Below are 16,302 nucleotides of genomic sequence, written 5' to 3'. Positions count from 1 at the left end.
TTATTCTAGGTACTTAATATGAATGGAATCATCCAATATATTCTTTGTGTCTGACTTATTTCACTTAACATAATGTCTCCCAGTCCAACTAATTGTAGCATGCATCAGAATTGTATTCCTTTTTAAGGTTATAAAATATCCTATTGTAACTATATATCATATTTTGTTTATCTGTTCATCTGCTGATGAACATTTGGGCTATTTCCACCTTTTAGCTATTGTGAATAATACTAAGGACACTGGTGTACAAGTATTTGTTGGGGTCCTTGCTGTCAGTTCTTTTGCATATATACCCAGAAGTGAAATTGTTGGATCATAGGGTAATTCTATGGTTACCCTTTTGAGGAACCACCAAACTGTTTTCCACAGTGGCTGCACCATTTTATCTTCACACCTGCAGTGCGCAAAAGTTCTAATTTCTCCATGTCCTCACTAATACTTTGATATTTCTTGTTTTCAGAGGCTTTTTTGTTTGTTTTATAATAGCCATTTTAATTAGTATGAAGTGGTATCTCATTGTGGTTATAATTTGTATTTCTCCAACGTCCACTGATGTTGAACATCTTTTCACAGGACTGATGATCTTTCCCTTCTTATTTTTCATTCTCTTATTCTCTTCCTTTTCTTCTTCTTCCTCTTTCACTTCTCCCTCCCTGTTTTTCTCTGCGTTACTTTCATTTTTCCACCCTTACTATTTCTCTCCCTCCTTCCCTCCCTTCTCCCTCTTACCTCCCTTCTCCCCTTTCCCTCATCTCTCTTTCCCCTCCTTCCTTCCTTTCTTCCTCCTTCCTTCTTTTATTCCATACAGGACATAAAATAATGTGGGTTGACTCTACAAATCTAGGGCTTTGTTCCTTCTCCATCCAATCAAAACTGTAACTAGCCCCAAATTACATGTCTATTAGATGGTTATCAGTAATTAGCATTCAAAATTATATCTAACTATGACTTTAAGTTCTTAAAAATATGTTACACTGACTTTGACAACAGAAATCTTTTAGATTTATTTCCACATATTTAATAAATGGCTACTATGTTTCCAACACTGTTCTGAGATGTTGGGATACTTCCTTGAACAAAACAGATAATTGTTACCTTCTTGGGGCTCACTATATAGCAAAAGTAAACAGACAGATTTTTTTTTTTTTTTTTGGATTTATGAGGAATAAATAAATACATCACTTCTCTCTGGACCTCAGTTTTGTCACCTATAGAAGTAGAGCTTTTTACTCTAAGTTATCATTTAGATCCAGCACTCTATGTCCATAAACTTTTTAATGCCTTTTTTTCCTTCAATTCCTAATCCCAACCCAATTGACCTTTAGGCCACTTTTAGTTCCTTTTATTTCATGGATTTCACTAGGTTTCATTTTATACTCTTTTTTTTTTTTGTCTCTGGCTGTTATTAGCCATGAATGAAAGCAAAGAAGGGCAAATTGAGAGGTGGCCAAGCTGCTGCTATGGGAGGACTTGGCCTTGTGGCAACATCCTTCTGCCAGATCCACCCCACCCACCTTCTCCTCCTACCTGTGCCAGGCTGCAGATGGCCTAGGGCTTGCCACCTTGCTTGAAGGCTCCCTGCCATTCTCACAGATGGACTCAGATGATGGGGTCGGGACATCATGTGTTAGAATCAAATGAAATCATTAGAAATTATTGTGGACAGCTGTTTATGGGTCTCCATAAAGTAAATTGATCCACCCATCCGGGTCTCAGAAGATGTCATGGGTCAAAATGGTTAAGTTTTTAAGCAACATGCTAGAATTTAGGAATTTCAAATATAGATTTTTTTTTCCCAATAAAACAGAATTTAGAAGATACTAAAACAGGGGTGAGAGGATTCTGGGTGTGGATTTACCTCATGAATCCTTTGCTGAAAATGATTGTTATTAGATAATTCAAGTCCTTCTCAATTTCAATCATTAGTTTTCAACAAATAATTAATTTATCTATTCAATAATATACATTGAAACATGCTTAATAGCAATATTGAGGATACATAAATTATTTATAAAATGAGACCCCTTGCCCTTAAGGAGTTCCCATGATTTACAGAAACACAGTATTTGAGTGATTTTCTCCATTTTGGATAAAAATTGGGTATGGTATGTAACACCAAAAAATCTAAATTTTCAAAAATGCACATAAAAGTAATAATGGAGGTGCATAGATGAAGGCTGTGTTTTGAGTGGCTAATAAGATATAGAAATATATAGAATTGCCTAGTTTCAGAGGGTAAGAGCATTAAGCTCATATCCATGAGTGAATTGGAGGAACAGGGGAAGGTATGTATGTCTTTGGATGTTGTAAACCTTGCACAACCTGGCAGCCCAGACCATGTTATAAGTAGAATGTAGGGAAGGAATGACTTGAGTTATCTATAAAGACATGTTTAAGTTCCTATCAAACAAGACCCAGACATCCAGCACTCATTGTCCTTTCATTTTGAGCAAACCAGCCTCTTCTTTGAGGAATCTAGTGCATCTCTGGGCTGCAAGTAAGTACCTGAAAGTGGAAAGATACATCTTTGGTTTGACAGTAAAAGCCCAAGAATGTTTAAATTTGTCTAAAATATAATACTTCACACTTCCTAGGAGATGAAGCAATTTATTGTCTCAGTTTACCAAGAATAGTCTCAATATACATTTATTATCCAGATACTCTGTTCAGTAGTAAACTCTCCAAAACTTCCAGGTTGAATGGTACATTTTATGGTCACTGTACATATAACCAACAAAGTAACAAAGTCAAGTGCCCAACCAAGTGTGATATTCCAGTAGATTCCAGGAAGAGATTTGGCCAAGAAAAGAAGATACTTCATAACAGAAATTATCTGTTATGTTTATACACTATTGTTAAATTCTCTTGACAGCTCAGATATTTTCATATACTCTGAAGACAACTAATATGGTATTTTTCTTATTGCATAAGATAAGGCAGTGAGTAGAGGGGGGTTAGATAAAAATAAAATAACAGTAAGGCTCAATTGCTTATTTAAAGAGATTTTCATTTCTGGCACAGAGGATATGATATGTATTTAATAGGTTGTGGATAACATTATGTGGCCATGAACAGCAAATTGCTGAAAACTGTAGAACGGAACATTCTTTTTCATGTTGGTAAATATGGCTGCTGCTGGGAAGGCTCAGTCAATAATTCCAACATGAACTGGAAAGATACTTTCCTAAAAAGACAGAGTAGTAATTAAGAGAAAGTACTTACAAATAGTGTAGATTTGTATTTAAATCCTGCCTTTAAATTAAATAGCTGGGCAATCTTAGGCCTCATACTTACTATTTTAAGCCTCAATTTTGTAATCCCTGTAAAGTAGATAATAATTCCCTTCTTACAGAGTTGTCTAAGGATCAAATGATATTGCAGATATAAATATACACACAAATACGGATGTGTATATATGTATATGTGTATGTGTGTGTGCTTATGTATACACATATATATGTATATGTAGTGTCAAACAGTGACTGATACCTATCTAGTAAGAGCTCAGTATATTTTGTAATTAATGCCACTCTTCTGACTGGACTGAAACTCTCTGTCACCTCTCTTTTTCCTCTCCTTTATTTTTCCCTTTATTATAGTTTTAGCCAAGTTCTGACTCTGTATGGAGAAACTTTATTGTTTAGCTTCAAAGCATTTTACACAGCTCTTTGAAAAACCCGTGCTTAGAATATATACAGGGCAGCCTCTCAGCTTTCTTGTACCTTTGATGTCTCCACTCAGCAGAGTTGGAACAGTTTACTTGTGCAGTGCAGTGTTTTTAAGTTTTACTCTTATGTGTTGGTTTGTTTCCCCAAGTTCTTATTCAGTGTTTTCCTTGAGCACACAAGCAGGAAAGGCTTCCCCATTTCAGAGGCCCTTTATTCTGTCTATTCCTTTGCTTCTTGTTCTGAAATACACTTCAGGCTCCCTCTTTATACACTTTTGCTCCCATTTCATGCCATCCTACACCTGTGGTTGTTGCCATAAACACAGCAACCCCAAACATAGTTTTTGGAAGATTTCGTTTCTTGATTTTGGAGCCTGTGTGCACTGAATTCAGAAACCAGACGCTCCACCTCCTCAAGTAAAGCAGATATTAATAAAGTCAATGGTTTGGTAAAGATGACAAAGAAAAATGGAGAAAGAAGGAACTCTCTGAGCATCTTAATATATAAATACATAAAAACTAAAGGGCATAGACAAATTGTTTTATTTAATTTTCTCTGAAATTACAGGCAGTGCAGGTCTTTTTTGAATCTGAGGGAAATGGGAAAGGGAACCACCATAATCCCATGTGGAATGCTAAGCACAGTACAAAATGTGGGTTAATTCTTCTACCTCTGGTTTCAGAAAATGCTTGAGTTAAAATTCCCTTTGGCTGCTTCCAAGCCCAGTGATTTTAGGCAATCCAGTTACCCCCTGAAGTCTTGATTTTCTCACATGTAAAATATGAATAGTAATGGCTACCTCACCAGATTGGTCTGTGGAATGAAGGAAATAATAAACATATTATGAGAGTGTTTGAAATGTAAGTATTCCATAAATATCAGTTATGATCAGTAATATTATGGATTGTCTCTTTTGTTTAAGTATAAAATTCAGTGATTTTAAACTATTCACAAGGTTGTGTAGCCATCACTACTATCTAATTGCAGACCATTTTTACGATTCCACAAAGAAACTCTTTACCCATTAAGAGTCACCCCTGCATTCCCACTTTCCCCCAGCCCCTGACAGCCAATAATCTACTTTATTTCTCTATAGATTTTTACCTATTCTGGACATTTCATGTAAATAGAATCATACAATATGTGGTTTTTTGCATCTGGCTTACTTCATTTATCTTAATATATATATATTTTAAATTTCAGAATATTACAGGGTACAAATGTTTTGGTTACATAAATTGCTTTTATACCATTGGAGTCAAAGTTATAAATGTGCCCATCCCCCAGATAATGTGTATTGTACTCATTAGGTGTCAGTTTACCCATCCCTTCCTCCCCCCTCCCACCTGCTTGATTTCCGATTAATGTTGTTTCCATATGTGCACATAAGTGTTGATCCATTAGTTCCGATTTAATGATAAGTACATGTGGTGTTTGTTTTTCCAGTCTTGTGATACTTCACATAGAAGAATGGTCTCCAGTTCCATCCAGGTTAATACAAGAGTATTATTAGTTCACCACGTTTTCTAATGTCTCAGTAATATTCCATGGTATACATACACCACATTTTATCAATCCACTCATGTATTGGTGGGCACTTAGGTTGTTTCCATATCTTTGTAACTGTGAATTGTGCTGCTATAAACATTTGAGTGCAGGTATCTTTTTTATAGAATGATTTTTTTTTCCCTTTGGGTAAATACCCTGTAGTGGGATTTCTGGATCAAATGGTAGTTCTACTTTTAGTTCTTTGAGGTATCTTCGTATTGCTTTCCATAGAGGTTGTACAAGTTTCCAATCCCATCAACAGTGTATGAGTGTACTTACTTCTCTGCAACCATGCCAGCATTTGTTTTGGGGATCTTTAGTAAAAGCCATTTTCACTGGAATTAAGTGATATCTCTTTGTGATTTTGATTTGCATTTCCCTGAAATGCAACACCTATGAAACATTGAGGAAGGAAATAGCAGAAGATGTAAACAGATGGAAAAAGATACCATGCTCATGGATTGGCAGAATCAACATTGTTAAAATGTCTATACCACAGATTCAATGCAATACTTATTAAAATACCACCATCATTTTTTGCAGATCTAGAAAAAATAATTCTATACTTCATATGGAACCAGAGAAGACCCCATATAGCCAAAGAATCCTTAAGCACAAAGGATTGTCTCTTGTTCCAGACACTGTCTTTGCTCACTATATAGTATATCCATTATCTTGTTTAATCCTTATAATAAACTAGTAGGTATTATCATCATCCCAAATCTAGTTTATTCAACTAAAGATTCTAACAAGTTAAGCAATATGCTCAAGGCTGCATACCTTGTAGAGAAAAGAACTGAATTTAATCTCAGGTTTATTTGATGCTAAAGACTTTTTTTTTTTTTTTACCATAAGACATGCACCATTCAATATAAAACAAATACGTTCTTATTATTCATATAGTATCTCCAAAATTGTTTGCTTCTGAAAAGAAATATTGTACATACAGAATTTGAATAACATAAACAGAATAGGAATATCTGTGAACATTTAATATATTTAAATAGGAAGCACTCCAAATGCTTTATATATAACAAAGCTAACTGCAGGAAAGCTAAACTCTCCCAAGTGTTTGATTGGGGAAGGTTCCTATATTCACTTATTATCTAATGTTCTTCCTCAGAGGACACCAAAAAAAATACAAGGGATCCTAAGAGATTATTTTGCATAGAATTTTTCTTTAGACTGCCTTAAAGCCACTTAGAACTTCTTCTTATTATTTTCTCTGAAAATCAAATGGAATAAAAATTTCACTTAAATATTTTAAATTATATTTACATTGTAGATTTCATAACTATTCTATCAATATGAAATGCACCCAAATTTTTCTTAAGCATTATTTTTTAAATATTCCTTTAAAATTTCTCCATTTACTCAAAAACATTTTAGGTACCTACTATATGAAAAGCACTGTTCTAGGAGCTTGGAGATACATCAACAAACAAAAGATATATACAAAAAAATTTGCTATTCTTTACCTTATGTTCTAGTGAGGAAAGATAGGCAATAAATGATGATATAACAAGTAAATTAAAACGTAGTGTATTTAGAAGAGGGTGTTTTGTAAACAACAACATCAATAATAACAAAAATAAAAGTAAGAAGGAGTCAATGATTAGAGTTATTGCACATTCAAATGAAATGATAAAGTTGGACCTCATCAAAGGTAATATTTGAGAAAGACTTTAAGTAGGTGAATAATTAAACAATGGAAATATCTGCAAGAAAGATGTCTAGGCAAAGCAAATAGCCTGGAACTGTGAGGAGGCCAGTGTGTCCACCACGAATGATAAAGGGGTAAGGTAGTACAAGCTGAAGTCAGAGAGATTGCATCAGCCCAGGTCATGTAAGGACATTGACTTTATACCAAGATTTGAAACCATTAGGTTTTGGAAGGCTTTGAACATAGAAGCAGCATGATGTTAACTTATGTTTTAGATAGTTGCTCTGAGTTCTGTGCATCATGTGGACTTTGTTTCCCCATTTTCTTCATTGTCCCTTATACCTCTCTTTCTATAATTAGCTGCCTCCATCCAGAGTCTAGAGCAGTCTTCATCTCCATCTTAGAAGGGTTCATGTCCTGGACTGTTTTTTCTTGAGAGAAAGTGATACTCCTTTACCCATACAATTGGATATTTTAATAATATGTGAAATACTATATTGCTAAAACAGTATGATAAAATAAACATTTCAAATAAAAATGATGGAAAAAAATCAGCCAGAGAGAAGATATATTGTTATATTTACTTGATAAATTTCCCATTTTATCATTGTGAAATGTCATGCTTTAGCTCTCATAATAATTCTTAGTGTTTGCATAGAATATATTTTCCCATTCCTTTACTTTAAACTTTACTTTCATACAAAAAGTCTATTTATCATATACAATATATAGTTGGATATTTTTTTCAATTCATTCATAAGGTCTCTGTCTTTTAATTTCAGTAAATACTCCATTTATATTTACTATAGTCACCGATATGGTTAGGTTTAACACAGCATTTTATTATTTGTTTTCTGTTTGTTCCTACCCTTCTTGATATTTTTATTTCTCTTTTCTTTTCATGTTAATTATTTTTAGTATTAAATTTTATCTACTTTATTGGTATTTAACCTACATCTGTTTGCATGTTGTTATTGACATAGGTTTAGTATTCTTATTAAAAATAATATGTACTCTTACGTTATCCAGTCTACCTTAAATTAATGATATAACATTCCACATATTATAGAAGAATCTTAAATCAGTATAATTCCATTTATAACCTCCTTACAACTTCTACAGTTACTTCTGTATTTGTTATAAACCCAAAAGTGCATTCTTTTTGCTTTGAAGAGTCAATTGTTTCTTAAAAACTTTAGAGACAGAGGAGAGAAAGGAAATTATTGCATTTATCATTTCCAGTTATTATTTTTTCTTGTAGATCCAAATTCCCTTTTGATATTATTTCTCTTTAGCCTAACACACTCGTTTTAACATGTCTTGTGTATTGTACATAGTCTGGTGGTGATTATCTGGGATTGTTTTAATTATCAGAAATATTTTTGTTTTTTCTTTTATTTTTTACAGAATTGTTTGCTGAATATAGAATTTTAGTTTGATCGCTTCCCCCATGTAGTTATTTAAAAAAGTTATTCTAATTCTTTCAGTGTCCATTGTTTCCAGTGAGAATTAAGCCATCATTCTTATTGTTTTCCCTTATATGCAATGGATTTTTTTTTTTTTTTCCTTCTGGCTGTTTTTACAATGCTTTCTTTATCTCTGGTTTTCAGTGGATTTAATAAACTGTGCTCTAGTGTGGAGCACATTTCACTATATGAAATGACTCTTTTCTTTTTGGGCTTTATTGAGCTTTTTGGCTCTGTGTGATTCCCCCCAGATCCCAATTCAAATTTACATTTTGTCCATTATTTTTTCACATTAACATACATTTGAAGTTTAACCTTGGACCACCACCTCACCCCACCCCCAGCACAATCAGACTTCTTTCCTTCTTTCAAGTCCTGTCTGCTTTTGATTGGCCTTCCATGTCTTTATTATCCCCAGAATTTATAATTTTTGTTTTCTGGAAGACTAGTCCAATACATGTTTTACTACTATCACCAAAGCTAGAAATTTAAGATTTATTTTTCATTTTTAAACTTTCAATACTTACTACAGTACATGGTATATAGATAGTCCTCACTAAATATTTGATTAATGAGTTACAAATAATTGTCTAAATATTTCTGTTTTGCAGGAATTCTTTATGATGTAAATCATTATTATCTCTTCCTTTTCCTCTAATTTCCAAAAGATTTCATAAAGCTGAATGTTAAAGCTTGGACCTTTTTAAAAATTAAGTTTTATTGACACATAATAGATGTACATATTTTGGAGGGAAAGCTGGAACAAGTCTTAATTTCTCTAATATTTGTTAATTAGTTCAGTTGCTTTATGAATCTTTCCACAGACAGTTTTGCATGTGTTTATCCAAATGTCAAAGAGCTCTTACTTCTAACCTTATCTTACCTCTTTCCTCCATCTTTTTCTTGACTTTATTTTAGCCTTTGTTTTTACTAATGTCTGGTTATCTGGTAAAATTCATTTCAAAATTTGGCTCTTCCCTTTCTCTGCCTTCTAAAGCCCCAGTTGTATTTCAGCCTCTGTTTTTCCATAGTTCCTTAGAGTAGGTCTTAATACCAGGAAAGGAATTTTAGCTTAAAGCTGTGGAAAGGAAATTTCCATATTTATCTCATAAGTATTATAGAAAATGCACTCCAGTTGGATGGCCTCTAACTGGTTGAATATTTATTTGAATATAATCTGGTTTTTCTTCCTTTATTAACAAGGCCTGACATTTTTTCCCACAATGAAGAAGTTTGACATAAGAAGAAAATAATATTAAATAAGTGAAAGTGATCATTATGGTTGCCTTAAAAACCATTCTTGACATTTATTTTTATCTATGAACTTTCTACAATCTTATAATAAAAAGTTTTTAACATAATGCTACTATTTGTAAAGTATTCCAACTTCATCTTCCCTGTAATTGCTAACAATTTTTCTTTGTGGACTCCTGCTGATTTTGCTCATGCTGTTGCATGTGGGTGGAAGGAGGGAGTGAAAAGATTTGCACTGCTGTGGAAATAACTTTGAAATATATTTGACACAAAAGTCTTTATAATATTTCATCTTAAGTGCAGAGATTTACTCAAGATCATCTGCATCTCTACTGAGATTTTTGGCTACAAAAGCATTATAAAATAAGCTGAATATAGTTATTCATTATGTAAAGATATTGAAAACACAGAAAGTTGGAATAGTCTTTGAGTTAAAGGACAAACTAATTTTGATGTAATATTATGCTTTTCAATTAGGAACAAACATATCAATGTTGTCCATTTGAAAAATACCTACTTTATTCAAAGCTAGACCTTGGCAGTAGAATGTCCAAAATGCAGGTCACAAATTATAATGAAATCTCATTTGCTAGCAAGACTGACTTAATAGATCTATATAATGGTTAATGGAAAACTAATTTTTACATAAGCTTTGCTGTTGGACATTTGTTTGGAAGTAAAAGTCAATAAAAATCTGTTTGATATAACCTTCTTACATTTTTGAACATACATCTTAGATTGACTAATCCTAATTATTTCCATAATCACTTACTGTGTTGGTATCACTGCCACGGTAAAGTTTCCCTTTTTAAATGGTTCATGTTCTTTGCCTATATCAAGACTGATCAATCTTATCCACTATGAAATAGCCTAAGTTTGCAAACACAAATATAGGATGGTATTTGATTGATTATGCCATAACCTGCTAATCACCTGTTATGCTTGGCTAATCTTTTGATTTTGTAACTCTTTTCAAAATTGTGAAGAGGTACATAAAAAGATATGGTTTTAGTAATCTTATGAATTTTATGAAAGTTCTATCTTTGAATAAAAATCATATGAGCTTTTTAAAATAATAGGTAAGCACTAGCTCTTCTGTATTTTGAAGGAGATGACAATAGACATTTTTTTTTTTTTTGAGACAGAATCTCTCTGTCACTGGGGCTAGAGTGCCATGGCATCAGCCTAGCTCACAGCAACCTCAGACTCATGGGCTCAAGCAATCCTCCTGCCTCAGCCTCCTAAGTAGCTGGGACTACAGGCATGCGACACCACACCTGGCTGTTTTTTTTTCTATTTTTAGTAGAGACGGGGTCTCACTGTTGCTCAGGCTGGTCTCAAACTCCAGAACTCAAGTGATCCTCCTGCCTTGACCTCCCAGAGTGCTAGGATTACATATGTGAGCCATCACGCCTGGCTTGACAGTGGATTTTCAAAAGAACAAACAACAAACTTGCAATTACGTGTGGTATATATGTGTAGAGTGTGTATGTATGTGTGTGTATTTAGGCTTCCAGGATTTTGCGAAATGAAGGTTGCTGATTTGCTTCTGAATTACGAAATAATGGTTTGGAAAATATTTTTCATAAATAGACTAAAGTGGTATGATGGAATAGTTTATTGAATTTATATCTTTTCTCATTTACCTTTTTCCCAGTCTGGCTGGTCTACTTTATTTCCTTGAGCAAATTTTTCACATTGGAGAGGCAGCATAGAATTGAGGTTTGTGGTAGTAGATTCTAGAGATAGGCAGCCTGGATTTATGTCTCACCTCTGCCACTTGATAGTTCTGTGACCTGGGGTAAGTCACTTAACCTCTATTTCCATATCTATAAAATACGGCTGATATTAGCATCATTCCTTTTAGGATTGAGTTAACATTTCATTATTATATTTAAGTGTTATTAACCTATAATTTATCATATACAGTAAATCCTAGTTGAATTGCCTTCTAAACACCTCTTCTCCTTTCCTTTGGTAACAATCTCTTAAATTTCCTTTGAAGCCAACTCTCCATTACACATACCTCTCCTAGCACTGTTAGTTGAGGGGCTTTTCTTTCCATTGGCCCAGGTTTGAGTGATTGACCCTCTTGGGCAAGTCAGAACTTCTACACCAAGAGTTTGAACCTGGGGCAATTACACAAGGGCAGATTTTGGAAGAACAGGGTTGAGGTACTATATATCATGGATGGTATTCATAAGAAAATGGTCTTTAATCCTCAGAGCCTCATAGTTGTCCTGTTACTGCAATGCCTTTTGAAGGGACTATTTGTTCAGTCTCTCCTTTGATTTTCCAAACTACTTTCTGTATCCTTCCAATATATTCCTCTTTACTTTTAATTCAGCTAAAGTTGTCTTCTGCTCTTGCAATCAAGAACAACTGGGTCACACTGTTCATAGTATTCCCTATCTTGCAGTTCCTAATTATCCCTCTTTTTATACTCTGCCCATCCTTCAAGCTCTAATCTATGCTCTTTTTCTTTCCAAGAAATTCCTATCCACCACAAGACTTGATGACCTCTTCCATTCTGAAGATAATTACCTTTTTTTGGTCTTTACCACTTTGTATATATTTATCATTTTTGTTGCTGTATAACAAACAACTGTGAATATTAATGCCTTAAAGGAATAATCATTGATTTAGCTCCCAATTCTGTAGATTAGAAAACTGGTCTTACCTGTGAAGTTGGTGGCATTCTGGACTCAGTCATGACTTTTCTTTAGATGTCAGTTCAGCTGGAGGATGGTCCAGAGTGTTGGTAGTAGTGGAGATCTATAACTGGGAATGCTAATCTCTTCCTTGTAATCACTTCATCATCTAAGAGGGTAGTATGACCCTGTTCACACTGTGGAGGATTCCAAAAGCAGCAAGACAGGACAGCCTTACTGCTTAAGTACTTTGAATGAGCTTACTACTTTTCCCACAGAAAAATCCTGCAGATATTTATAAAGAGCTATTTTTTCTATACTGAACCTTCTCTTCCCTAAGCTAAATACTTTTTATTCCATTAACTATTCTATGTATGAGATAGTTTCCTTGTCAGCCCTGTCACAGTCTCTGGATACATTCCAATTAACTTATAAAATGACAGAAGAAAGAACATTATTCAAGATATGGACTTTTATTACAGGAGAACTAGTACTTAACATTTAGGAACTATTTTAACTTTGTAGTTTCAAGAATTCCTTGTGTATGCTATTAACGAGGGTAATGTGGAAGGAACTGTTGTAAAAATGAGATCAGGTAAGTACCTGTTTTTAACAAACTCAAATTTCAACCTTCTTACCACCATAAATGGGAATCGTGGGTGTGTGATATCCTGTGCCCTGGGACAAATGGTCTTAATGGGAAAAAGAAGGCATTCTTAATAAAATAATTTAAGAATTATATAAATTAGAAAGAGATAATTTATTTTCCCCAAAGGATGTGCCAGAACTTGTTTCAGAGTTCATTGAAAATTTAGTGTATTCAAAAAATCAATTTATGTGTAAAGTTCAAGAATATGTCATGCATTTATTATGAAATAAAGTATTCAAGTAATCATTAATCTGATTTGATTTTGAAACTTCAGCATCATGAATTCATTAGTCAACTACTTTAGAAGCCAACTTCTGAATGCAACAAAAATACCAACAAATGTAATATATTGTTAAAGAGATGCATCAAGAAAAGAGTGGGGATAGGGATAGTGTGGCAGGGGAAACTGTCGTTTGAGCCTATTTTGGGTTTTCTGCTGGGATTTAGGTATGTGCTTGAACATAGCTAAAGAAATGATGAAGTGGCAGTGTGAACTTGGCTTCCTTTCTAAGGCAGGTAATAGAATAAGTGCATAAAACAGACTTTTCAAAAAATAAACTTTATTGATTAGGAAAATATTTAAAATTTTGTTGCAGTGTGCTTATTCCTTGATTTGATGTGTTACCAAGCCTAGTTTATAATTAAATATAATAATAAAATGTATTATTTTCTTTTCCCAACTCAAGTTAAAATTTATTTTATTTTACTCTAGAATTGAAATTAACATATTTTCCAATCAGTGTCTTCCGTCCTGGATAACAACCAAAGTTTGGCTTTGCGCAGTGGCCTTTATACAACTCCTGTCAGGATTGAGATATTCATATTTAGGCTTGACTATTCAAGAGAGATATGAAAATGTATGTTCTCCTGGAAAAAAAATATTTTAAATATTGAATGAATAATTTACATGACTTAGTTATTCATTAAAATGGAAGTAAAGGATATAGGGTACCCCAGGTCCTTATCACTTGTCTAAACCACAGCAGGAGCTGCCTAGCGTTCTCTCTGCTCACAGTCACATTTCCTTCAAATCTCTCCTACATGGTCAACAGTGTGATTTATTAAAAAAAATTTTACCCTATCACTCATTCCACGGATAACATTTTTGTGTGATGAACATAGTGCCTCCCTATAACACACACCAGTTCAACAAAAGAAAATCTATTTTTCAAACTGTTTTATAAAGTGCAATTCTGCATAGATTTTACTTGAGCAAAATCAATTGATAAAAATTATTAGAACAATGGCCCATATAGTTTGTTCACATAACAGACAAAACTACTGTGACTTGGCCTTCTCCCTTCCAACTCTTGTTTTTATTTCTCCAGATTAATTACCTGTCATGCTGCTATTAGATTCTATGTCTTTGATCATTATGGTACTATATGCTAGGCTTGGTTTTTCTGTTCTTTGTGAGGCTAAATATATTTTCTATATTCTTAACAGGAAATTCCCTAAAATGTATTAGAATTCCAGTTCAAATAGGTGTAAGCACATTTTCTAGTGAGATATCCCATAGCTTCTTCAGTTTCTTTATATTCTAGGAAGAATGAAAAGCCCAAAGAAAGTTACATTTTGGCATACTGACCTGTTTGTCTTTCTATCTTAAGGGTAAGAGGGAAATTCTATTTTTCTCTATATCTTTAATCTCTGATAAAGTAGCTGGTATGTATACAGTGGGACCATAATAAATGTTGAATGCATAAACAATATAATTATTGTAAAATAAGATTCAATTATTTTGTGGCTATCCACACTATTCTCTGTAGCCGAGTATTATTAAGGAAAACTTTCTCTAGCATGAATCATACCCACTGCTGCAAAGGCATAATTTCTGTTTGGACCATGTGGATGTTGCTAGAAGGCTGGAGATACCTTGCTAAGAGTAAAGTCTCTCCTTTAAGTACAGCATCGGCCACCTGCACGTGACTAAGTGGGATGGCCTCACAGACAACTTCTATCCAGCCTCCTGTGAGACTTAAGGTCCCAAAATAATTTATAACTTCAGTGAAACTCTTCTTACCTAACCATAAAAATACAAGTGGGATTTATTTTGTAAAAGTGACCACATATTTTAAAGTATAAAAATGTAAGTAGGCAGGCATAGCAAAATATATCCAAAAAAAAAAAAGAAAAAAAGAGGAATGACAAGAAATAAGACTAACACTGTAAGATATTTAGGGAGTTAAGAGTGTTATAGTGTCATAGATATGTCACTATTAATAGATATGTCCTTGGGATAAACCACCAAAACTTATTGGAAAGCCTTAAATGTAGAGGGAAACAGAAGTTGTAATAAAAGAAACAACATAGGAGTATGTTGAAAAATTCCTCCCTACCTGTTAATTCACAAATTCAACCTGATCACTTCACAGTGTATTTTCAGAAATTGATGTTAAATGCAATTTGATTTAATCTAATTTATCATTAGCAAAAGATCAAGACTAATGCTAGGAAGGTCCACTTTGCTTTTGTGTTCCTCAGAAAATTATCGGGATAATCTTTTCTCACTCTCTTTTAAGAGTAAGTGCTATTACTTTTTGAACATTTAACATATGCCTGGCATTGTGCTACATTCTTTAAATGTATTAACACATTTTATTTTTACACAAACATCTAAGTACTATTATTATTCTCATAAAAGATGGATAATTGAGCATTCTTAAAGTCAGACGTTAAGGAATGAACTCTACAATATGTGAAAATATGTGATGCTATGACTACAAGACCCATTCTGGTTAATGTCATATGTTACACTCAGGTTCCCTATACCCCCACCCCAACATAACCCTTCTGCCTCTGTAGAAAGTAAAATTAGAGCAGGACTATATGAGAAGCTCCCATATCCCCATACCTGCATAGCTCTTTTAGGCATTGACATTCTGCTACTCAGATGATGTAGCATATAAAGCTTCTCTCTAAGTGGCTGTCTCCTGCAACTCTGCTTTGTGATACCTCAAACCTTAATGATATTCCTATTTGCTTTCTATCATATTGGCAAGTTCTCAGATGAGACTGAAAATGATATTTCTATTTGCTTTATATTATCTTGGAAGTGTTAGATCGGAATACCATCTAACAGTAAGGATGTATTATTTGGAGACCACCAGCTTCTAATACCTGATCATTTTCCTCTTATTCTTTGTTTCTGTCTACTCAAGATTATCACCTTTGGGTCAGAGATTAGTCCTTACATCATCGTGCATTTTGCTTTCCAGTTAGTAGTTTGTTGTTTCAACTCAATGTTTAGATTCTGTTTTCCAGGCATTTACTCTTTATACTTACAGCCAAATTTCGAAATTAAAATAAATAAAAAAATTAGGATGCAAGTCAGAAAGAATCACATTTTTGTTACCAGGCACCTGACTATTAAAATTAAAACAAAAACAAACAAACAAACAAA

This window comes from Eulemur rufifrons, chromosome 28, assembly GCF_041146395.1.
Source record: "Eulemur rufifrons isolate Redbay chromosome 28, OSU_ERuf_1, whole genome shotgun sequence".
Taxonomy (NCBI): domain Eukaryota; kingdom Metazoa; phylum Chordata; class Mammalia; order Primates; family Lemuridae; genus Eulemur; species Eulemur rufifrons.
The sequence above is the reverse complement of the archived record's forward strand: the minus strand, read 5'-3'. Positions refer to the sequence as shown.